The 24,113-nt window shown below is 36.5% G+C and overlaps 1 protein-coding gene and 1 non-coding gene across 4 annotated transcripts in view; one reads left to right on the top strand and one right to left on the bottom strand.

The window, feature by feature from the left end:
- ADGRB3 (adhesion G protein-coupled receptor B3) overlaps positions 1 to 24,113 on the bottom strand; it is a 732,417-nt gene that overhangs the window by 522,367 nt on the left and 185,937 nt on the right. The window lies entirely within an intron of this gene.
- Positions 9,898 to 10,004, top strand: LOC125121662 (U6 spliceosomal RNA). Its single transcript, XR_007133545.1, has one exon. It is a non-coding gene; the product is annotated as a U6 spliceosomal RNA (small nuclear RNA).

Below are 24,113 nucleotides of genomic sequence, written 5' to 3'. Positions count from 1 at the left end.
TAAAGCTAAACAGTTTTCTCAATTTTCCAATTAGGATCCTCACAAAGGAGCCTAATTTTTGTTTTGTTTTTTGGGTTTTTTTTTTTTTTTTTCCCCAGGGTGTATGGAAGTTCCTGGGCCAGGGATCGAATTTGAGCCACATCTGCAGCCTATACAACAGCTGTGGCAATGAATGATCTTTAACCTGCTGCACCACAGTGGGAAATCCAGGAGCTTACTTTTTTTTGAGACACATGGACTTTTAATACTCTGATTTCATGATCAAATGAAAATGAATGTTGAAGTCACATGTACCATATCCTCATGTTATTTTCACACTCCACACATCCTCTTTCACATTTTACTTTTAAAATAAGGTACATGGAGATAGGGTAAGGAATTATGCACTGTTGTTCTCTACAATAGACTGAGGAAAATAATTTTTCCATAGCAGTTTACACACCTTTCAGTACCTGCAGCAAGCAGCTTATCAGAATTTCAATGGACTGTATCCAAATGTAATCTGGAACATCCAGTTAAAGTTCTGGAAGGAAGGCCACCATGCTTGCTTCTTCTTTCTGAAACTCACCAACAAGAATACAAATACAGGAAAGAAACATGTGTCCTAGTGAAACTAGAAAATAGCCATAATCCTGAACCATGATCTAGGAAGACCAGTAGCTAAGAAGGGTCAAAACTGGTCCCCATCCGGAGAAGAAGTTCAGAGGAAGCTCTTGCCCCTTCAGCTTTCAGGCAGTGCAGAGCCCTCATTGCCGGGTCAGTGTCCCTTGTCTGGAAGGATGAGATGGAGCTGTGTGGGCAATACACACAGAATCCCTGAGGCCCTCATCACAGCAAGCAGGGAGGGAGGAGCCAGATGAGAAAACACACATCTGTGGCATGTCCAATACAACACAGGCTTTTGATTTGTCACATGTCAGAGAAGAATCACCTCTGCACCTGTGTTTTGGTGTCTTAGAGAAAAGCAAGGTACGATGCCCAGGACTGGTGACCTGTAGTGAATTCCTGGGAGCCTGCCCGCAGCCTGCCAGCCAAAGCCAAGAGAAGTCTCCACCCAGGGGCGGGGTCTGGGGAGGGGTAGCCCCAGCCTGAACCAGCTCATTGCCCCAGGACTCAATAACAGAACTGCTGGGCCAGGGAAAAGAAAGAGCCCCCACTAAACGATGAGTAACATTCAGGAAGAAAACCAATTTTAACCAAAATCAAATACAAAAAACAATTCCACAAGAAAAAAAAAAAAGACATGAAATGCTAAAGGCAGAAAAATTATGCTGCAAAACACAAGACTCATTGAAACCTAAAATATTGCGGAAGTTGTGACCTCTCTAATGCAAGAACTCTAAATGAATGTAAGGGTTCAAAAAAAAAAAAGAAAAAGAAGAAAAAAAGCCAGATGAAATTTGAGCTGGAAGAGCCAAAGTAGAAATGAAAAAGCAAAACAATCATAATAGGATTATACCTCATGCTTATGTGGGATGTAATTTCGTTCCTTAATAACTCATCTAGACGACTTTCATTTACATTCCCGATATTTTTTCCTAGGATAATTGCAAAAGAAACATAGCACACACTTCTTTCTTATGAAAATAAGAGAACAAGGAAGCACCACACATCATTTGCATATATTTTTGTCTAAATATAACTCCAGAAGAAGATCAATCACTTCAAATCACAGAACAACTGTTTAAACTGATTCCAGTGACATCAATTCAAGCTGAATCAGAAAATTAGTGTCAACCAATGATGACAAGTCAGGTTGCTTAACCCCTCTTTGCTGCCTGGGAAGACCCCACCCCACCTCCAAAAAACAGCAAAGTAGGTACATGGAAACATGTAATATAACGTCTCCTTACTTTAGCAGACCTAAGATCAAGCATCCTATCTTGAAGTCTCACTGTTTAAGGTCAGAGGGTAAAGTGTTCTGTTGTTGACAAAAATTACTGAACTTTTAAAATTCTTCCCTAATATGATGTGTCAAATATTATAAGCATTGAAATGATGTAAGTACATGAAAAAGGTTTTAAATCATCTAGCTATTAATTTTCTCAACTGAAATATTTTCAATTTAACCAAATAGCCATTTTAAATTAAAATAGTCATGCTTAATTTGTCCAAAACTTAAGGGGTCTGACCCAGATTCTTCAAAACAGAATCTTGAACTTTATTTTGTCAACAGTATTTCACAAGCCGTTCTGAATTTGGGCATAATCTTAGTATTTTCCTACTTTTGTGACATCAGATCAGGGCTAGAGGCCACCCATAAATATATTCTCCCAAGCTCCTTCTGCACTGAACAGATGGAGTGTCCATGAATAAATTCAGCGAATCTAACTCAGAACATAAAAGACTGTGGAAGCTTCAGGCTGAAGGATTCTCCTGAAGGAGTTCAGCTTGGCTGCAATTTTCTTGATTTCTGGTCTTCCATACAAGGTGGTTATTTTTTAAGTTGCTTGTTTTATAACTTGTGAATTCCTATCAACTAGTTACAGAATGGAACCAACAGGCTACCATAAACCTTTTATATTTTTGATTTTTAAAAATAAGCTTTATATATGGATATGCATAACATCTTAAGCCTAGTGCCATTATTATCTTAATAATATCTTATTTCTCTTGAATTAAAATACTATTGGCCCATAGGTGACCATGAAGTTCAAGTAATTATTCTTACAAGTAATTAGGTATATCGGGTTGGTTAGTAGCTTTGTGTTGATCTAAACACATCTTCCCTTGGTCCAGATTTGACCCCTGTATGTTAGAATAAAAGGTAGCAGAGCATGGAGACATCAACACCCTGTTGTGAGGGCACGTGGCTTTGGATTCTGTATAACTCTGGAAAAGTACCCAGTGTTGCACAAAATGATGTCAAAGAGTTTATTAGTGTCAGTTTACATGTTACTTTTCTTTGAATGGCACTATTATGTTGATTGGTAAATAGGAGATGGCTCCCAGGTTGTCTGATTCATTTCCATTCATTCACCAATTCTTATTAATCGCTTGTACATAAGCACTGCTCTTGGTGCTGAGGGTACTGCAGAGATCAAAGCACATAAAACCCCTGCCTGCATGAAGCTAACACACTAATGTGAAGGAAAAGGTTTTCCTCCTGACTGGTTATAATATCAAACAAATTAACATTTTCTTTGCCCTTTTTTAAAATCTCTTCTAATTCTAGAAAAAAAAAATTTGTTTTTAATTTTTTTGAAGAAATAATTTTTCCAGCAATACTAGAATTAAATCACGTGCAAGTTATAAAGCTTTTAGTAGAGTTATTATCAAACAAAGAGTTATTTTTCCCACTTTAAATTTGCAGTATTATTAATGAATTTCTATTGTTTTAGTTAAGTTTAATATTTAGCAAATTGATACACTAATTTCTGGAAAACAGGATGATAGTAAAGATTCAGAGTTCAAATACTTATTTATCCTTTAAGGTAAGAATGTTTAGTTAAAATAGTAATGATTTTTTTTTCTTTTAGATACTTACAAATATAAAGAGTATAATAATACCTTAGTTCAATGATTAAACTTTAACTTTTAGACTTGGCCGAAGCCGCAACCTGAATGACTTGATACACTGTGTTCCTTTAAAGGCCTTCATAGTAGCAATAATATTATAAACTGAATAACTATAATATTTTCAAGCTTTGTGTTACCATACTCATTCAATTATTTAGTTTCTATACACTACCTTAAAATTATTTTTAATGAAAGAATTTTTCATTCTACCTATTGTTTCCTCTGTAAGATAATTTTCTTCAGATAATTCAGCATGAAATGTTACAGGTAAGGAATCAAGAAACATTATACTATCTTGGATTTTTTTATTGCCTACATATGTTCTTTCCTGTACAAAATGGAGATGGCTATTTTGGTTTAAAATCATAAGGCTTTGAAATAAACATGCCTCTTTAAAAGTCGTGTTTTAAACTTGAGACAGGTTTATATCTCTTAAGTGTGGGCTGATTGTAATTCTGAACACTCTGCTGGTTACAGGTACACGGTGGAAAGATGCTAACAGGTCAGTGTTGGAGGCTCATCAATGCAAGAAATTCAGATCTCAGGACCAAAAAAAGCACTGTTCCTTAAGAACAAACGTGCTACAGATCTGGATGAATAGATAAGTTCTTTGAACTCATTTTGCAAGTATATAAATGCATTTGTAAATAGTTTGCCCACTTCTGTCACCCAATGCCCCTTTATTTTTAACCAGCATTGCACAACTGTTGTAAATGAGGCCAAGGTTAAGAGTGAATTTGTGGCTTTGAGCAAAACAGCCAAAATTCCCACATAGAATTCAAAAGTTTGATAAAAACTACGATACTGTTGGTTGATTGTATTAGTACTACATGCTAACCAATCTAATCACTAGTGAAAGCTGTAATGCGAAATTTAAAAATCTAATTTGAAGAACTGTAAAGCACTCAAGGTGACCTGTTTGCATAGAAGCAGGAGCAAAATTTAATCTTACCAAACTAGATATTTGTTTTTTGTTAATGTTTTGTGATATGATATGTTGAGAAATGTTTCACTTTATCTCTCAGTTTGGTCTTTGGGTCTGGAGGCCAAGCAATGTGAGAAACTTAGAGATGAATGAATCAGAAGAGCCTTCTTACCAAGGAAAATTAAGGGTTTAGTTGACAAGGTAAAATACCTAAATAACTACAAAACAAACTTTAGAAAGGATGTGTCTTATGTGTCTTTATTAAGACTATAATGATACAGATTTTTCAATAAATGGTAACTTAATCATTGAATTTATTCGTGTTTATAAAAGCCTTCTTATCTATTTCAACAATTGAGTTAGATTTAAATATAACACCATAAGTTTAAAAATACTTTCCAAATGCCTCAGGTCTTTTTTACAAATATGTTTATATCAAATAATCATGAGGGTTTTTTATGTTAATTCTGTTCAATCCTACTAAGTTCTGTACACTTTGGATACAAAGTCATATTTAGAACATATGCTTTAAAATATGCACAGGTAATTAAAGTAAAATACTCTGTTTTAAACTCCTTAATAGTAGGACAACAATGAAAGGTAGCTTCTATATTTATATGGGATTGTTGTCTATGATCCTGTTAGCAATATCATCACTAACTCTGTAAGTCCACCAGGGCTCAGAGTTATGTGTGGTGGAAGTGAAATGTACGAGTGATATGCAAGAGAGTTTGGCACTCTAATCATGGGTGGAAGGAAATACCCACTGGAGCAGAGAACATAATTTATGGTATAATTAGCATAACTGCTTCCTGCAATCTTTGAAGCACAACTGATCTCTCACTTCATTTGACTTTCTGTGGAATCTGAACCTTTTGACTATTTCCCACTTCTTCATATTATTCCCCCTTGATTTTCCAGCCTTCCTTCTTTCATGCCCCCCTTCCCACCTCTCTGATGACCTCCTCAGCTAGTGGCTTTCCCAGGGATCCGCATTTGACCATCTTTTCCTCACAGCTCACAGGCTCTCTCTAGGAGATCTCATTCACTACCCTATTCAACACTACCCAAATTCAAAGACTCAAAGCTTAACAAAATAGGCAGGTATGTCCCATAGACAGAATATCACAGTTTTGAGTAATCTGATGAACAAAACCCAGTCTTCTCTCTTGGAATCTACCCACATTTTCTCAACTGCTGAATGACCTTCTGCCTAAATAGTCCACAAAAATCTGGAATGTTTCAAAGTCAGTATGTCCCAAATCATCAAAACAAGTCTTCCCTTCTGTCTTCTCCACTTTAACCTTCAGCATTTGCCTCAATGAGAAAGAAGCTTTGGGGGTTGCTATGCCATTTCTGCTCTCTGTTACATTCATGGCTGGCTCATCACATGGTTCCTATGGTGTCTCTACAACTTTTTCACAAGTGCACTTTATCCATATTCCTTTTCTGTTGAGCCGTCCAATTACAGACATTTTTAATTTTTGGCATTTTAAAATACATAATTTCTGGCCATCTAGGCACAAAAACTGTCAATGAAATTAAGAAAAGTTTGGAAGGTAAAACAGATACTCTGGCTGCAAAAGACATTATTGGGACAATTGATGAAACTCAAATGGAATCTGAGAATCAGATGTCAGTAACACATCTGTTGAATTTCCTGATTTTGATGTTTGTACTGTGGTTATGTAGGGGAATGTCTTTATTTTTAGGAATCACACAGTAGAGTTTTATAGGTGATTGGACATCAGGTTGGACACTTACCCCCAAATGTTTCAGGAAAAATAAAATTCTTTATACTGAATATCAAAAAGAAAAACAAGAAGAAGAAGAGGAAAAAGGAAAGTTTTCAAGGAAGTTCTCTTGTAGCTCAGCAGGATAAGGATTTGACATTGTCACTGTGGTGGCTTGCATCACTGCTATGGTGCAGGTTCAATCCCTGGCCTGGGAATTTTTATTTTTCTAAATTTTAATATACAGGTGTTTTCATTTAAACTGAAAGACATTATTAAGTCTCTTAAAGCAAAGAGAATGTAGAACTAGGACATAAATTCCAAGTTCTGTATATCACTTTTAGATAATGAATTTGTGGTTGGAACTGGCAGATCTAGATTATAGAAAAAGTTAGTTGACACTATAAATTCCAAATCTGAATTAATAGTGAATGTTTGCTTACTTTGAATTTTTCTCCTTTTCCCCCTTTTTCTAGCATTTTCTTGTCTATAAGATAATAAAAGGCAAGATATTTCCAGGGGTTTTTTTTGTTTTGTTTTGTTTTTGTTTTTGTTTTTGTCTTTTGTTTTTTTTAGGGCCACACCCATGGCATATGGAGTTTCCTAGGCTAGGGGTCTAATCAGTGCTGGAACTGCTGGCCTACTCCACCGCCATAGCAACACAGGATCCGAGGTGTGCCTGTGACCTACACCACAGCTCAGGGCAACACCGGATCCTTAACCCACTGAGCAAGGCCAGGGATCAAACCCACAACTTCATGGTTCCTAGTTGAATTCGTTAACCACTGAGCCACGCTGGGAACTCCATCCAGTTTTGATACTATCATAGATTTTAAAATGTCAAAAATAAAACTTGCTAATGGAGATTATTAACTGGCTCTGATGATGGAAGTATTTATGATGCATAAGAAATCAAAACTTTTCTTAAAACAAGCCTCATCTACCACTATTCTATTCCAAGGTGAAAGTACAGCTCAGGTCATATGGTAGTTCTATTTTTAGTTTTTTTAGTTGTTTATTGCTCATCTTAAACAAGGTATAATTCTACTCACTGATGATAACTATAATTCAGTATGTCTGAAGAGCCGATGTAGCTATTTCAAATGCTCATTCTTTTCACTGTGTTCTATCTCACATGAGATTATTTCATCTTCTAATAATAGTAAATTCCATTCAGAACATTATTTTCTATTTTAATTGCTGTGAAAAATAGTACTTTTGTTATGCGATAGTCATTTAAATATGAATGTGGGAAATTAATAACAACTAACCTGAATAATTTGATTTTTAAGTGAGCTCTTTTGATTACACTTCAATTCAGAAGCAGGTCTCAAGAAAGAAGTACCTAAAGTTACTAACAATATTTGTCAATAAGAATACAGTCTTAGACTCATCAAAAGTAGGACACTGGGTATTAATACAGTTCTATTAAAAGCATACTGATAATTAATATTTTCTCTTCTTCACAATTTATTAACTTCATCTAACAAGATGGCACTACTAAACAGTGATTTTGGAATTTTGATGCTCTTCACTTTATATCAACACAGGTCAAAGAATCAAACCTGGCACATGAGCAACCTCAAAATTCAAATTACTGAAATTAATACATCTTTGAAATAAGATCAATCCATTCTAAAATATTAAATTAATTCTATATTAAGTAGAAGAATACCAATTTTTCCTTTCCTCCCTCCATTAATGCTAAAATAATGTGGAATATTGCATTAAAGATCCAAGTAATTTTATATAACAGCTTATCCTACATTAATTCCTTCTTTCCCCTTTGCATCATAATATTTTCTACTCATTTTTATGCCAGTAACTGTTAGGACTGAATTTTGCTTTGGTACCACAGCAGTGATGTTTTGGCGGTTATATAAAAGGTATACATATTAAACATTGTTCTACCTAAGACAGATAGGGGCTACATGGGATGTCAACTGAAGGGCTAATATGGACGTTGAGGCTGCACATCTATGCATAGAACATTTTTTTTTTTAGTTGAATGAGTGTTTAAGTTCTCTAATGCTTTAGAATTTTCAAAAGTTTCACACATATGATTTCATTTAATTTCAAAATAACTGTTTTTAAAAAATCCCATTCCTATATTGCCTCTCCCCATTGGTAACGACTAGTTTTTTCCCTATTATCTCTGAGTCTTCTGCTTTTTGTTCTAGTCACATTTGTTATAATATTTGGATTCCACATATCGGCGATATCATATAGTATTTTTCTTTCTCTCTCTGACTTATTTTACTAAGCATAATGCCTTTCAAGTCCATCCATGTTGTTGCAAATGGCAAAATTTCATTCTTTTTTGTGGCTGAGTAGTATTCCATTGAGTGTGTGTATATATATAAGTACATTCACACATTTTCACCATCTATTCCTCTGCTGATGGACACTTAGGTTGCCTCCATGTCTTGTCTATTGTAAATCATGCTGCTATGAACACTGGGGTGCATGTCTCTTTTTGAATTAGTGTTTTTGTTCTTTTTGGATATATACCCGAGAGTGGAATTGGTGATTCATATGGTAATTCTATTTTTAGTTTTTTGAGAAATGTCCATTCTGTTTTCCTACATTCCCACCAACAGTGCATAAGTGTTTCCTTTTCTCCACATCTTCGCCAACATTTGTTAGTTGTGTTCTTTTTGATGATGACCATTGTGACATATGTGAGGTCATATCTCATTTAGGTTTTGATTTCCATTTCCCTGATAATTAGGGATGTTGAGCATGGTTTCATGTGCCTGTTGGTCACCTGCATTTCCTCTTTTAGAAAAATGTCTATTTAGTTCTTCTGCTCATTTTTAATTGAGTAGTTTGTGGGTTTTTTAATGTTGAATTGTATGAGCTGTTTATAGATACGTTGGATATTAACCCCTTATCCATCATATAATTTGTAAATATCTCTTCCCACTCAGTAGATTACCTTTTGGTTTTGCTGATGGTTTACTTTTTTTTTCAATTATACAGTAATAGTAGGCAATCTCTTTTTGTGGAACTCAGTACTTTTTAATTGACCTTTCTATCTTGTAAACTTCAGTCACACAGTGGGCACATATAGAACAATGCAGACCCCCACCCCTCAGGTGTAGAACTGAGGTCTCTATTATCTACACTCTCTTAATAACCACAGAGGCAACAAGCATCAGGAACAAACACTCACTTTATTTGATTCCTGCTAGATTTTAGTTATTGTTGAAATTCACCTGATTTTTGAGTGTTAGTGCTTTAGCCACACTGTTTTGTCCCTCATTTTGTTATTTGTATATCATTTGAATCGACGCAGAGCCACTGATTCAATTTTAGTTTGTTCAAATTTTAATTTCCAGCCCTCTGGTACCATAGGCCCACTCATATTTCAGCCTCTACATCACCATGATCCACTAAAGACACAGTTTTACAGACCAATGAACATTTTATTTCAGTTGGAAAATTGTATCCATACTTGATACAATGCTATCTCTAAATTGTAGAAGCACAAAGTTTAGTTTTCAGTGTCTTATATTTAGACAGAAATAGTCTTCCAATGTAAAACTACTCGCTGGATTACTAGATGACATTTTACTCCTTAAAATATGTTGTTTAGGCAGCAGAGAACTAAGTACAATTTTGAATATAATCTACTCATCTACATATAAGCAGGCAGACAAACTGAATAACAGGAAGCACCTGTATTGTTTACTTTGTATCATATAAATTTAAAATATAGTGCTTGCTTCCAAGGCATATATACTAAAATTGGAAGGACAGAGAGAAGATAAGCATGGCCTCTCTGCAAGGATGACAGTCAAATTCATGAAGCATTCCATATTTTTTTGCAAGCTATTGCATTTAGAATTATAAGCAATAAGGTCCTACTGTATAACACAGGAAACTATAGCCAATCTCTTGGGATGGACCATGATGGAAGATAATATAAAGACTGGGTCACTTTGCTGTACAGCAGAAATTGGCACAATGTTTTAAATCAACTATAATAAAAACAGAAAAAATATAAACAATAACGTACAGTTCATCGTTAAAACAAAAATGTATTTCATTAACAATGTTTGCCAGTGAATAAATATTGAATGCCACTATCTGTTACTCAGTATATTCTGTGCTTTTTATACATTTTAAGAGCTGTTCCAGCCTCATGTGATTACAGCCTAATTGTAAAGACTGACATTAATTAAATAAGCACATGATGGAATGGAAAGTTCTATCTGTGGAAAATGCTATGAAGTTCTGAATGAAGCTATGGAGTGGATGCCCTTGGAGGCAGATGTAACTGTACATGCAAAGGTCCTGTGGTGAGTGGGAGCAGAGGTTTTTGGGACTCAAAGGTCATTGTGGGCTAGACCACAGAGAAGGTGGCTAGAGTACATAGGGTGCTTCGTACTACACTAACAAAGATGATGCATCGCATTTGTGACAATACATGGCCATTTCTGATGTATATATGTATATACACAGGCAAAAAACTCATCCTCAGAACACCTTAGAACAAACAACCTTTTAAACCCAAAGCCCTCTGGGCCCTCAGCAAAGGCACCTCCACTCATGCTACTTCAGGTCCTGTCTTCCTATCTATCCCAGAGCAAAGCCCCAGCTCTCCTGCATCATCGATTTCTCTCTGTTTTTTTCCCCTCTACAAACAAGTCGTTTTCACCACCCAAATAATACCCTCTTTAATCCCCACATCCCTCTGCAGCTATGGCCCCATTTTCTTGCTTTGTTAAAAGAAAGATTCCCTTCCTTTCTTCTCATTCTCTCTTGAACCCACTCCAATCAGCCTTCGTCCTCCCTCCAGACAACAATGCCAAGGTCAAGTCACGGTCCTCATCCCCACATTGTCAGCACCACTAGCCCACCTGTCACTGAGTCACTGTCCTCCCTTCCAGGAAGCCACATTCCTGGTCTTCCTTCTAATATGGGGGCTGCTCCATTTCAAGCCACTTTTCTGGTTTCTCTTCCTCTCCAAACCTCACAACATAGAGCTCCCTAAGATTCAAGCCCCAGAATTCACCTCTCCTCTATTCTTACCACTTTGGGGAGCTCATCCAGTGTCAGGGCTTTAAACGAAATCTATATGTTGATGCCATCCAAATTTACATCTCCAGGCCTGACCTCTCGCCTGAGCTCCCATTTTCTTTGAGGCCTCCACAGGAGGGTCTCTCAAAATGACCTTCCTTTTTGGGTAACAGACATCCTATTCCCTTGCACATCTCAGCCAGTAGTGAATCCATCCTCACAGCTGTTCAGAGCAGAAACAATGTTGTCACTGTGGATTCTGCTCTTTCATACCCACAGCCAATCCATGGACAAATCCTATAGCTATGCCTTAAAAACACCTCCAGCATCTGACCTCTCTCACCACCTCCTCTGCCATCACTCTGGTAAAACCACCATCTGCCACCTGAGCCACTACCATGGCCTTGTGGCAGATCTGGCCACTTTATCTTTGACCAAGGCCAGTGTATTTCAATACTGTAACCAGAGAGAGAATCAGATGACACCATTTCTCTTCTCAAAACCCCTCCCAGAGCTACAAGTTCTCCTTGGAGTTAAAGCCAAAAACTTTCTCCAGTGTCTACAAGGTCTGTTCCAGCTCTGAGTTCATCAGCTACTGAATCTTTCTGCAATTGCTCTGCTCCTGTCAAGCTCCCATGCTTTCCTTGTCCTAAAGCACTTTAGAGCAGTTGCTTTTACTGTTCCCTTGGCCTCAACGATCCTGCCACATAAGCTCCATACTCACTTCCTCACCCTCTTCAAGCTCTCTTCTCAGCGAGGATGTCCTTCCCTAAGCGGAATTTTTTATTGTTTTCCAAATAAATTCTTTATTGTTCAACATCTACATTAGAGAAAAATTTATGATTTAAAAAAGAGCTGAGTAGCTACAAAAATCACTTTGAAATCACATTCTTCATCAATACCACTAGAGAAAGGAAGACTCCTAAGCAGTATTTTCGAAATGTGGAAAGAAAGAAATTTAGACCTTAGAATTATGTTTGTGTCCAAATAATAGATAATTAAAAAAAAATGGTTCTCACCCTGAACACATCTGATCTCACCTGAGTGTAATTTTTAAAGTTTAATCTGTGCCTGTACTAACACTCCCTATGCTCTTCTCCTGCTTTTTTCCTCAATAGCTTTTATCCCACTGGATATAGCATGTATGTTACTTACTCCTTCCAAGTATTGCCTTATACCTACTAGAATTTAAACTCTCCAACGATGGTATCTGTTTTACTCTTTTCTGTGTTTGCAGCACTTAGAATACCAGGAACACAGAGAGCATTCACTAACTACCTGCTGAATGTATAAATAAAGGCATGATTTCTTCATAAAAGAAAAACTTCAGGCACAAAAATAGGGAGAAACTGAACAGAGTAGATGGTTAGTCTGAAAATTTACTGTAAATGGTGTGCATACAAAGTTCTGCTTCTGAATCTATAGGGAGTGAAAGAGATATGAGTTTTATGATCACCTTTGATTTACATGTGACATATATTACTTATACATGTATTCCCTTATATATAAGAAAACTCTGCGGAGTCTCCACTATGGTACAATGGGACTGGAAGCATCTTGGGAGTCCTCAGACATAGGCTTGATCCCTGGCCCAGCACAGTGGGTTAAGGATCAGGCATTGCTTCATCTGTGGCTTAGGTTGTAACTGAGGCTCAGATCTGATCCTTTGCTCAGGAACTCCGTATGCTGCAGAGCAGCCAATAAAGAAAAAAAAAAAAATTAAGACTCGGGGTTTTTTGTTGTTGTTGTTGTTCTTTATTTGTTTGTTTTGGCCACATCCATAGCATGTAGAAGTTCTCGGGCCAGGTACTGAACTTGTGCCATAGCTGTAACCAGAGCTATAGCAGTGATTACACTGGATCCCTCTGAGCCACAAGGGAACTCCAGAAACCCTGTTTATATTAAGTATTACACAATAAAAACTTTCAAGGTATCTTGCATACCTGTGGAACACCTAGGAAAACCAAAAGCAAACTCTCCCTTGAAGAGCATTTCTACAGTAAAGGTCAGTCAGAACTGTCAGATGAAAATGTGCAAAAATGTGTGATCACTGTGTATATTTATACACACACGGAGCAAAGCCACCATGAACAGAATCCATCAAAAATAAACCAAAAATCCAACCATAATTAGACCACCAGAGGTTCAGATTATAGAACTAACTGAATACACATCACAAAACAAACACATTTAAAAGCTAAAGATGGAGTTCCCTCGTGGAACGGTGGCTTAAGGATCCAGTGTTGTCACTGCTGTGGCAGAGGTTCAATCCCTGCCCTGGGAACTTTTGCATGCCATGGGTGTGGCCAAAAAAATAAACAAAAAATAAAAGCTAAAGACACAAAGTATGCATGAAAATATATGAAGGCAATAAGATATGATCAAAAAAGATGACAAATGCTAGAAAAAAATTAAAATAACTAATGTTTTCCATTATGAGTCTATATATACATATATAGAATTTTACACTTGGACTCAGTACAGTGTATTTTATGTAAATTATATCTCAATAAAGGTGATACTTTTAAGGAAGTGATAGAAAGGTAAAACAGTCATTGAAATAAAGCCGCAGAGAATGGTATAAGCAGTAGGTTTAACCATGATAGGAAAAGTAGCAGTTTAGAAGATGAAGCTAAGGATATAACTCAAAATTCTTCATAGAAATCTAAAGAAATGGAAATATAAAGAGAAGCTAGGAGATGTGGAGAACAGGGTAAGTCCTACCAAGCTCTAATATGAGTTTCACAATGAGAAATTGGTGCAATAAAAGATAGGATATGTTCAAAGTGAAAATGGATGAAATAATCTCATAAAAGATGAAAGACATGAAACTCGGATGTAGGAAGAACAGTCCACCTCAAGTCAAACAATTATAAAGAATTCCACAGCTAGGCACATAGCACTAAAACTTCAGCACACTAGGACAATGAGAAAAATATTAAAAGCTGTCAAAGAGCAATCCTATGAAAGAATAACTATTAGACAAGAAAGAAACAACAAAAATCTCAGAAGAAAGTAGAGTAATATCTTCAACTTTCAGGGAAAATAACATAAAATTGAATACTTAACTAAATTATCATATAGGAATAAAGAATTATTATGACATTTTTATATAAAACCTGAGAGAGTTTACCATTAACAGAAATGCCCTTGGAACTTCTAATTTGATAGAAAGAAGTAATGACTATTTAGTTAAAGCAACTGAATTTCATTTCCTGTTTTATGACATGACCCCACATTCAAACATCTTTTCAAACTTCTCACATCTAACAGAGCACATCAAGCATGAATGGTTTTACATCAAGATTGCTAGTCACTGACATGCTTATTAACCAAAATATGAGTTCTTAGAAAAGTCATTCCATAAACAACTGGAAATAATATCCATGACAGAAAAAAAAGTACATCATTATTTATCATGAAGGTCTTAAAAAATCAAGAACAAGAACATAGGAAGGAAAACATTTTCTTCTGCATTACCTTACTAATAAGCATTTCCACTGTTTAAATAAATCACAGCATTCTAGTATCTATGTTACCTATTTTCTCTCTCTCTCCCTCTCTCTCTCTCACTCCCTCCCCGTCCCCATAACCTCCTAAAAAGTAAGGAGAACTTGCTCTAACATTTTTGAGATAAATTCTTTTTTTTCATCATAAAAGGATTAATTTCTCATTCAATGTAAAAAACTTCCAAAGTATGAAACGTATCCATACAGGACTTACTCCATTTTTCCCCATGCTCCAAATTTTCAGAATCATGATCATATTGAATTTTGTGCTCCAAATCTTTCACTGAACATTAACAGCCCCTTTCAGTGGCTCCGTAACATTCCACAGAGCAGATGAAGGAAAGCTGCCTGCCTCCACCGCTGCTGAGGACCTGTTCAGTTGCCCTCAATTCTTTGCGTAGCAATTATCTTGGTGCCTAAAACACTCTGTGCTTTATGTTTATTTCTTCCAGTTAGATTCCTAGAAGTGGAATGACTTATTCTTTAGCTCAAATACAGCTTTCTTGTCAGATGTAAAAGGAAATGATGCTTCTAAAGCCTCTTAATTTAGTGGCAGCACAGCCTCTTCAAATTGTCACTAACTTTAATGACCAGCAAGTCATTTAATTCAGAGTCTAAAATGAAATGCCTCGTAAAATGCTTGGTTGACAATTTCTATTTCTCAAGATCACTTATAGAATTTCTTAAGGTACAGTCCCAGGCTCTAAACTTGAAACTTTACACAGAAACTTTTTTTTTTTTTCCTCTGCTATGATGAGCTATGCCTTTGAGATAGTCTTTGGAGGTCTGGAAGTTCAAATACAGACCAGATGGACCTTGAATGGCAGTTTTTGAATGTTAAAAAGAAAAACTGCCAAACAATAGGAATATTGACTAAGATCCATGAGGATTCGGGTTCAATTCTTGGCCTCTCTAAGTGGTTAAGGATCTTGTCAAACAAGTGAACAGATAAGTAAATAAAAAAAAATAGGTAAATTAACTACAAAAAAAAAAAAAAAGAGCAGAGGCAGAAGGAAGGAAGGGAGGGAAAGAGGGAAGGGAAAGATAATTAACTTTTTATAATGGGAAGGAGGGGAGAATTTTATAAAGAGAGAAATCATGAGCAAAGTAGGGACAGGTGTATAATTGCAATAGAACTAATTGGGTTAAATTAAATTAATATAAAGGCAGGTACTGAGTATGTTACAGGCTTCAAGTCCCCTTTGAGGAGATTAAACCCAAAACTCTCTGGCCATGTCTCTTGTAATGCTCCTCTCCCCACCTGGAGCAGCCTGGGCTGCTCACTCCCTACTAGGGAAGGAATGTCGCCTTTTCCTCACCCAGTCTCTATATAACCTGTTCCCCATGCAAATAAGGTATCCTAACCCAAACCAATCAGAAGATCAAACATGCCCCATACAAAGATCAAACAACACTCAGGGCAGGAAAAATTGGGTCTCTGCTCAGGTCTGCTACATAGGGACATAAAAACAGTTGTAAAGTGAGGAGGACCCTCTTTTTCACCTGAGTGCGTGCACATGCGTGTGCTCTCTCTGAAAATGTACTTGCGCTTTAATAAATTTGTAAAATGCCCACTGTTTCAATGTTTTGTTTACAGCAGGGCGGGGACGAGGAAACTGCAATGTTATCATTCTGGAACAAACTCTGTCAGGTACACAGTAGATAAGATTTCCTGTGTAGAGCCCTGAATGCCAGTCAAAGCAGAAGGCAATGGAAGCTACTCTGAAGGTAAATTACACAACCAATGTGAATCCTTAATAAGTTTCAATAAACTCCAATAGGCTAGTGGAGATGTAGCACGGATCGAGATAGGAAAACAGATGAAGCAGAACCAGTTATAAGGGTATTTATTTCAATAGCTCAGACAAAAATAATAAAGGATGGCATGGTGATAGTGAGAGAAAAAAGAAACAGTGACTTTGGAAAAAAGTCAGAGATAAATTCCATAGCATAAAGCAAACAAGCAGCAAAGGGGAATGAGAAAGTGAAGTTTCGATTTGTAATTTCAACTCTGATATCCATTACCATGATAAGAAAGGAAGGAGAAATAAATTTTCAGAGGGAAACAGAGAGTTTTGCCTGTGACTCTGGGCTTGGAAGTGCCCAGTACACCTCCTGGCAGACATATTCTATATATACTCCTATATATATAGGAGATGTCAGTACTACTTATAGAGATTTGGGAGTCATGGCCCTAGAAGTTCTAACTGAACTCAATTTATGGGAGAGAACAAATATACCAAAGGGAAAGTTATACAGAAAGCAGTCATCTAAGTATACAGTTGGGTTGCAGACAGAAGAAAAGCAGGCTAACAAAGGAGACCAGAAATAGAGGGGAAGCTTGGGGCAGTGCAAAGGAGAACATGTGAATGGAGGAAGGGGCTAAATAGTGTAGAGACTGAAGAGGAGGAGAGAGAGAAAGCATTCGGGTAGTGAGATGGATGTTGCAATGGGTATGAGTAGTTTTAAGGGAGTGAAATTTTAAAGGGGTGCATGAACATCATGGACATGGACATGGAATTGGCAACAAGAATCTAGTTACATATAAAGACAGGTGTGTTCCGTGGCTTTCAGATATAAAGGGGAGAAAAATGAAAAAAAAATTCTTGATATTCTGAAGGCTAGATAATTTCTTCAGAGAAATAAACAATATTCCACTCATTCAACCATCTTTGCTGTAACAGATGACAGCTGTGAAATTTCAGGATAAAGAAGCATCTGCCATGTGCTTTGTTCCTTTTAAGTCAAATGTTTTATATAGTGAAACATGTACTTATCAATCTTTTATAAAAACACTTGATTTCATTGAAATTTATCTTTCCTCAGAGAGTTGGGTTTTTTTAAGAATTTGAAAGAGAGAAAGTCTGGAAGACTAAATAAAGAATGGAGAGGCTTTCTTGTCCTTGAATTTTTCATCTTTCAAATTTTTGTATTGGCAAAATATCATAACATTTCTTTGGTTCTCTATGTCTGGCGATAAGAAGACTTGATAATTCATTCTGGAGCAGTAGATAATTAGAGCTGCAAGTAATAAATAACTAAGCCCACATTTTATAAGGGAAAATAAGGTCCCCAAAATTCTGAGGATCTAAGATTACATAGCTAGTAGGAGAAGCCAGGACTTGAACTCTTTTTCTCCTTTCCAGGAAAGGTTTCATACTAGTTACACGACTGACTCTAAATCACAATTTCCCCCTCTTAGTTTTCTCCACCAAACCAAGCTGTTTCATTTCTCCAATAGTGTTTTCACACATAGTGAAATAGTGTTTCAATAGCTTGGGAAAGGGAAGAGGAGGGAGGGAGAACTTGAGGACCTGCTCTGTGCCACACAGACTGCTGGATGCTTATTTGTTGCCCCCCTCCCTTCTCAACCACCTTCACTCCTCACCCCTGCAAATAGCCACCAGGCTTCCAGTTTTACAAGAAGAAGTGGTTGACATTAAAGGTGTGAATGGGTAGACTGTGCTGCTTTCCACTCACATGGCGTGAAGATTTTGCAGATGGGGATGCTGCAAGCCCAGAGAACCATTCCTGTGATTTGCATTCTTCCTCCTCTAAAGCCTATAAGTGTCTCACCTAACTAAGCAAAGGAGAAAGCACGAGTCCCAGTTATTAGAACAAAAAGCTATTCTATTCCTTGAGCAGCCAAAAGAAAAAAAAAAAAAAGGAAGAGTAACTCAGTTACTCTCTTTCTACCTCCTTTCACCTCCAGCCAAAGAAAGAAAAAAAAGTGTATCTGGTGTTGTCACTGCTGTGGTTTTAAGTTCAATCCCTGGCCTAGGAACTTCGACATGCCATGGGTGCATCCGAAAAAATAACAATTTTTTTTATTAAAAAGAAAAGTAATTCAGTTACTCATTTTCTATCTACCCTTTTTTTCACCCCCAGTCAAAAAACAAAAAAAAGAGAGTAATTCAGTTACTCTCTTTTTACCTCTTTTCACCTCCAGCCAAAGATACAAATGCTACTCAACTTTTAAATGTCAAGCACAATAGTCATTTTACAGTAATGAGCAGGTAGGTAGCAACAAATGTGGTGAAACCTGATTATTAAATTCTTTTTTTTTCAGAGTTCTACCATATAACTTTCCTATGTGTGACATAACCATTCGTTTTTTTGTGTGTGTGGTCTTTTTAGGGCCTCACTCACGGCACATGGAGGTTCCCAGGCTAGGGGTTGAACAGGAGCTATAGCTGCAGCCTACATCACAGCCACAGCAATGCAAGTACGAGCAGCATCTGTGACCTACACCACAGCCCACAGCAACACTGGATCCTTAACCCACTGAGCAAAGCCAGGGATTGAACCTGCCTTGGATGCTAGTCAGATTTGCTTCTGCTGAGCCACGATGGGAACTCCATTCTTTTTAATTGCTTCTCTGCTACTCACAAATGCATTTGGCTTGAAAATCAGTATGAAATACAATCACAGCTACAATTTATCAATGGCTTACCAGGGATGTTTGGCACTATCCCAGATACTTTTTTTTTCTTTCTTGGCCACCCCACAGGCCAGGGATCTGATCTGAGCCACAGTTGTGACCTATACTGCAACTGTGGCAACACTTGATCTTCAACCCATTGTGAAGGGCCAGGAATGGAACCTGTGTCCCAACACTCCAGAGATACTGGCCAATCCCACTGGGCTATAGCAGAAATTCCAATCCCAGATACTGTTTACAAATTTTTTTTTTTTTTTTGGCCATGCTCAGGGCATGTGGTAGTTCCCAGGCCAGGGGTCAAACGTGTGCCACATGCAGCAAGCATCCTAGCTGCCACAGTGACAGTGCAGGATCCTCAACCCACTGTGCCACTAGGGAAATCCATAAATATTTTTACTAAAATTTGCAACCATTTAAGATTAGAAGACCCACTTTATAAGGCATCTTGGGTGTTGCTGGGTGTTTTGCTGTATATTTGCTAAACACAGGACTTGCATATTTTAACTTAAAAGTACTCCTTTAGCATTATGGTAGCTTACCACACTCAACAGTCTTTTTATACTCTACAGAGGTACCAGTTAGAAAAGAGCACTCAGATGTAAGGAGAAAAAACTAGCTATAAGGATGAAACTAATGCCTTTCATGGAAGAAAGGTGAAATCTTGAGTCATACATAAGGACAGGTAGGAACAGTAAGTAACTCCTCACCAATTATTACCTCATAATTGAGTCATACATAAGGACAGGTAGGAACAGTAAGTAACTCCTCACCAATTATTACCTCATAATTGATTAAATAACTCTTGATCATTAGCATTTATATCAAGCTAGATACTGGGTTTTTCTTCCATTCATTTATTCAACAAAAATTTATAAAATATCCATAGTGGCCAAGTGCATAGCGCTGCTGTGGCATCAGCCTCTGAAGACCCCAGATTACTGTTCAGAAATTTTAGTCTAGCAGGGGGAAAGAGATGGAAGACAAAGACATTTTACAAAAAATACTCGATGTTGTGGAGATTACAGCTAAGGGGGCATCCTAACAAGTCTTTCTAGGTTAGGAAATCATCTCTACATTATTTCCCGAATATTTGAAAGAATAACACTTCATGAATTCACACTAGATTTGGTGAGTTGCCAATAAGAGACTTAGAAGAACATAATGGAATGGTGTCCAAAAGAGTTTTGATGGGAGGATGGGAGTCTTGAGAAGCAGAAACCCACCCCTAGCCTGAGGAGGATGGGCTGGGAGTGGGCTGAGATCTGGTGCTGATGCAGGCAGGGCCCCTGGAGGTTGCTTACAGGGAAAGGGAATGAAACACATGATTAAAGGGAGTCAAGGAGTACTGAGCCATTTACAAATAATTTACAAGTAATAGTTTATTTAAGGTTGGGTCTTTTGAATAACTTTAAGGCAAAGTAGGGAGAAACAACTGAAACTTTTAGTGCCATAGAAGAAGGTAGCTCAGAAGTTATATGCATTTAGAGGAAAATAAATAATATATTTGTTTCATCAATAAGAATTGCAAACCAAACTAATTAGAACAAGGAGAAAAAATGCTTTCCTCTTTAATCTGGTTGTCATTAATGCTACGGGAATTATTTATGCACTCCTGTAGAGCTAATTACAAATCAATTTTATATAATTAGATATTAATACTTTCTGTTATGTTTTCTAATAACTCTCCATTTAACAGTGTCATAACAGTACAGATTCTTAATCATTTTCACGATAACAAATATTCTTAAATTTTATTCCAATAAGCACTGGCTACTTGTTCCGAACTAAATATTTCTAGGTTTATTTCATATTTAAAATATATCTCAGTATATTAAAGAGTGCTTAAATTAGTTATTCAATGTCCATTTAATGTAGTTTTGTGATTTCAAATCAATTAAATAGCACTTTCTTTCCATATACAAACTAATTTTTATGCATTCAAATGGAAGCTTTTGTCCACTGTATTTAATGTTATTCAATCTTTTACTTGATTCCGTTCTTCTGGGGATGGATCCTTGTTCTCCAGGAAACTTCAAAGCTAAAATCAAAAGAAAGGATGTAGGAAGGCACCTTCCCTCTGTCTGCCTACACTATTGAGGGTTTTCCTTCAAGATATACAGTTTTATCACAACCAGTTTAAGACCAAAAGCATATGTGCTCCAACAAATAAGAAAGGAAGCTGAAATACCATGAATGCATCCTATTTTACAGGCTTCTTAACTTTTTTAGATAAATTAGAATGTCAAAAGGCATCTGCCTTCCGTTACCCTATTCTTTTTAAAAATATTTTGTTCCAAAATATTTCTACAGCCTAAAATTACGACATATTGGGCCACAATTGTTTCAGAGAAATTGTAAAAGATTTTAGAAGTTCTTTATTATAAGGATGAAAAACTTAACACGGCTCTAAAAGACCACATATAAAATGATTTTGAGTCTGATAAATTTATCAATGTTAATATGATAAATATATGCAATATTATGACTGTGTCATGTATAGCATGCCATATATCAACCCAATATTATACTTTTGGGAAATATGTAAAGTAATGCAAATATTAAAGTTTTGTGGAAGATTTTTGGCTGTATATCTTTAACATATGTCTATTTTGTGCAATTTTACATGCAAAATATGTTTAAGACCAGAGATTTTTTTTTTTCTTGGGCTGAGTTTCATAATTCAGGAAGAGTTTTCAGAGAACTATTATCTCAAGCATGAACTACACATACACACATTCTCACACATACATAATCGTTCTTGATGATCAAATCGGTCATACATGGGCATCTTGAAAATTGAATATTCACCACTAAAAGTATTTCTGGATTAACAAAGTACAGTAAGACAATAAATATTTCCTTTGAGAAGTTGATAAGAAAGGTCTTCTAACTCAATACATTTAGAATGCTGTTGTTTTACTTTTTCATAAAAATTAGACAATTTCAGTTGACTTTGACAAATTTTAACCTGTTGGCTAATAATGCCAATGCTATAATTATCTGATATAAAGATTCAAAACTAAATAAGCCCATACAAAATGGGATAAAGTATAGAATAAATTTCGTATTTGTCTCAGCATATTTTCCATTCCACTTCTCCAGAGGGAGTCACTTAATCTGTTTCTTAAGATCCATGATATAATAATCTGTGTGAATGTAATTGTGTTTAAATATATGTATTTTATTCTGTAAAAAATATAAAAATAAAATTTCAAAAAAAAACAACACTAAATAAGCCCATCTTTTTTTCCATTTTTCTTTTTCTTTTTTTTTTTTGTCTTTTGTCCTTTTTTAGGGCTACACATGAGGCGTTTGGAGGTTCCCAGGCTAGGGGTCGAATGGGAGCTACAGCTGCCAGCCTATGCCACAGTTACAGCAATGCCGCCAGATCCTTAACTTACTGAGCAAGGCCAGGGATCAAACCTGAAACCTCATGGTTCCTAGTTGGATTTGTTTCTGCTGCACCGTGATGGGAACTCCTCTCTTTTTCTTTTTTAGCCGCACCTGTAGCATATATAACTTCCCGGGCCAGGGATTGAATCTGAGTCAGAGCTGCAACCTAAGCCACAAGCTGCAGCAACACCAGATACTTAACCCACTGTGCCACAGCAGGAATTCCATAAATAAGCCCATCTTCTGAGATTCAGTATTTAGTTTGTGAATACCATAAGTTAAAAAAGAGAGTAAGAACTGAAATTTAAGTTTTACCTCAAACTCTGTATGCTGCTCAAACACTTAAATCATCTGAACAAATATCCCTGAATGATTAGCTACCAGTATGAAACAAAGCATTCTGGTATTCACAGCAAGTCAAACTCTTTTCACTGCCTAGCTATGTGTGCTAAGTTAATGCAGGCCTCCATACCAGCTACAGGGTAATATTAGGTCCAGTATCTGGTATTTTTGGAAGCCTGCTTGTAACCATGACTATTTAACATATTTAGCTGACACTACCAAGCACAATTTAGCTCAGTGGGTACAAAAGTAGTGTGCCATATTGAGGATGCTAAGAGCATTTAGATTTCCTGGTCTCAATTCTTAAAGAACCCCTAGGTAGCAATCTTTGTATAGTGCCTGGTGGGAACAACATTCACAATTAAGCACCTAATAAATGACTCTTCATGATAAGAATAAGCCTTAATGTGCAACATAGGCCACTGACTTGTACAGTCATTCCCAAAGGAATTGGTCAGATTAGTCAAAGTACAAAGGTTAAGCACCTATGTCAGGGTAACCATTAACTGTAAAGTACTACTAAAATACTTAAAATTCTTCCACTATACCTGGCAATTAACAGAATAATTAACTATACAAAAGTTGTTAAACTCTATGAAATACACATATTTACAAAGCAGATATTCTTTTTAAAAAGTTAATTCAGAAATACAACTTAAGGTAGATTAATCTGCCCTCAACATACATAATAATGTAAGTATTTCTATTACCCTTAAGCTTTCTGCTGCCCACAGGATAAATTCCAAAGTCTACTAGCCTGGCATTTAAGGCTTTTTATAACTGGGTCCCAAACACATATACTATCCCTCATACGAGGTTGCTGCAAAAGCCAGGTTCATCTACTAATTTACTTGCTATCACCCCAAAACACCTTACACATTGTAAACTCATATTTTATTGTCACCTGTTCAAATCCCAGGTTTGAAACTAGCCAAATAATTTTAATTTTGCCATTAAAATCTCTTTATATGTTTAATAATAAATTTTGCGTATGTCTGTTTCTATCTGTCCTCATCTGTCTCTATATCCAGAGCATATCACATTTCTCCCATAGCATTTTGAAAAGTGCCTTGTCCATTCTGATATTTCATAAATAACTGGTAAAAATTAAATTAACTGATTTGGTGTGATGAGAGAGTCAACATTAAATAGACAAAAAAAAAATCACTCATGGGATATAACTCCTGGTCAGATCCATATGGTTTATGCAATATATAAACTTGGAT

This window comes from Phacochoerus africanus, chromosome 2 (genome assembly GCF_016906955.1).
Source record: "Phacochoerus africanus isolate WHEZ1 chromosome 2, ROS_Pafr_v1, whole genome shotgun sequence".
Classification (NCBI taxonomy): domain Eukaryota; kingdom Metazoa; phylum Chordata; class Mammalia; order Artiodactyla; family Suidae; genus Phacochoerus; species Phacochoerus africanus.
The sequence above is the reverse complement of the archived record's forward strand: the minus strand, read 5'-3'. Positions and strand labels throughout refer to the sequence as shown.